Source organism: Tasmannia lanceolata, unplaced genomic scaffold, assembly GCF_043159265.1.
Source record: "Tasmannia lanceolata isolate RefF3 unplaced genomic scaffold, GAP_Taslan_0.1 ptg000194l, whole genome shotgun sequence".
NCBI classification, from domain to species: Eukaryota; Viridiplantae; Streptophyta; class Magnoliopsida; order Canellales; family Winteraceae; genus Tasmannia; species Tasmannia lanceolata.
The window spans coordinates 307501-310000 of NW_027518870.1; positions in this window are offsets into that span (position 1 = coordinate 307501).

Here is a 2500-nt window from a genome sequence, read left to right on the forward strand (position 1 = left end):
TCCCCACTATATGCCATGGCCTTGTGCCCATGGTCTTCACAAGACAGCATCCAAGGCGCCTGAAAGGCCAAGGGAGCCCAACCCAGCAATGCCCAGCCAAGGCCAGGCATTCCAGTGCCTACCCGGGCAAAAACGCCCAAAGCATGCCCCATTCGTTAGCCTATCCAGGCAAAAACGCCCAAAACCAGCCCATTCCAGTGCCTATCCGGGGAAAACGCCCAAAGCATGCCCATTCCTTAGCCTATCCAGGCAAAAACGCCCAAAACCAGCACATTCCAGTGCCTATCCGGGCAAAAACGCCCTAAGCCTGCGCATTCCAGCGCCCCGCAGCATGCCACCCTCCTATAGGGTTTGCGCAACCAACCCGCCTAACCACCAGTGGCAACCAAAGGTGCTGTTAGCGACGACTTCTGAAGACGCAACGAGACGCGACGGGTTTGCGCCCAGACGCGACGAGGCGATGCGGGATCTGCGCCCAACCGTGCCTACACCCGCCGACTTGATGCGGGAGCTGCTGGCCCAAGCATGCCTAGCGTGCAAGGCCTGCGTGCAAGGCTAGTGTGCAAGGCTCGTGGGCAAGGCTAGTGCGCAAGGCTAGTGCCCAAGGTCTGTGTGCAAGGCTAGTGCCCAAGGCTAGTGAGCATGGCCTGTGTGCAAGGCTAGTGTGCAAGGCTTGTATGCAAGGCTAGTGTGCAAGGCTGGTGTGCAAGGCTTGTGGGCAAGGCTGGTGCGCAAGGCTAGTTCCCAAGGGTTGTGTGCAAGGCTAGTGCCCAAGGCAAGTGCGCAAGGCTCGTGCCCAAAGCTAGTGCGCAAGGCTTGTGTGCAAGGCTACTGCGATGGGCCAGTGCCCAAGGCTTGTGAGCAAGGCTTGTATGCATGGCTTGTGTGCAAGGCTAGCGTCCAAGGCTTGTGCGCATGGCTTGTGCGCAAGGCTTGTGTCCAAGGCTTTTGTGCAAGGCTCGTGCGCAAGGCTAGTGTGCAAGGCTTGTGCGCATTGGCAGGTAGCCCACCAGCATGCACGATCCAAATGCCACTCACGCGACAACACGGTGCCAAGCCGGGCATGGTGTGCACTCAAAACCAATCAACGGACAGAGGTCATGCGTCATGGGGGGGATCTAGCAAGGCCATGGGGAAGGTCATGGAGGACCTTGGAAGCAAGCGCAAGACGAGAGCGAATCGAACAAGGGGCCAGGACGGGGCCTTGTGCCCATGGTCTTCGCAAGACAGCGTCCAAGGCACCCGAAAGCCCAAGGGAACCCAAACCCGGCCGACACTTGCAATCGCACATGCTCTCTGCAACACACCATCAATGCCGCCCAACGGGGCCAGCACGAGCAGTCCTCCGCGGTCCCCTGGCCCTGCGCACGTTTGTCTTCGAAACCGAGCATCAATGCCACAGAAAGTGCCGGGGCGCCAGCTGGAGCCATCATCCGCGTTGCCATGGCTCGCTTGGCCTTGGCTTGCCAGGCCCCGACACGAGCAATCGCGCATTTTCTTTGCAACCGACCATCAATGCCGCCCAACGGGGCCAGCACGAGCAGTCATCCGCGGTCCCCTGGCCCTGCGCACGTTTGTCTTTGAAACCGAGCATCAATGCCACAGAAAGTGCCGGGGCGCCAGCTGGAGCCATCATCCGACGTGCCATGGCTCTGGTCCCATGGTCTTCGCAACCGAGCATTCGTGACACCCGCGGGGCCAGGACACCAACCCTTCCGACACGAGCATTCGCGCATGTTCTTTGGCCACACAACGGCGCCAGCACGAGCAAAATCATCCGCGGTGCGGTGGCCTTGCACGGCCTTTTGTCTTTGGAACCAACCATCAGTGCCACGGGAAGTGCCGGAGTCCCGGCATCCGCGGTGCCAAGTCATTGCGCCCTTGGTCTCTGCAGCGGGGCATGCCGGGCACTCCCAACCATTGCAAGCAAGCAAGCAAGCAAGAAAGAAAGTAAGTAAGTAAGTAAGTATTACATATAGGGGCGGGACATGCGGGGAGATCTGCGAAACGTGCATTACGGGGCACACGCGTACCTACCGGGGCATACCGACCCCTATTGGGGCACACGTGTGCATATCGGGGCATACTGGGCCTATCGGGGCACACGCGTACATACCGGGGCATACCGAGCCCTACTGGGGCACACGTGCGCATATCGGGGCGTACCAAGCCTATCGGGGCATACGCATGTATCCCAAGGCATACCGAGTCTATCCGGGCATACGCGTTCATACCGGGGCGTAACGGGCCTATCGGGGCATACTTGGGCATATCCGGGCAAAAAATGCCCAAAACTTGCGCAACCTTGGCAACCGTGGTCCATTCCTCTCTATATGCCTAGCCTTGCCAACCGTGGTCCATTCCTCACTATATGCCATGGCCTTGTGCCCATGGTCTTCCCAAGACAGCGTCCAAGGCCCCCGGAAGGCCAAGGGAGCCCAACCCAGCAATGCCCTGCTATGGCAAGCCAAGGCCAAGCATTCCGGTGCCTATCCGGGCA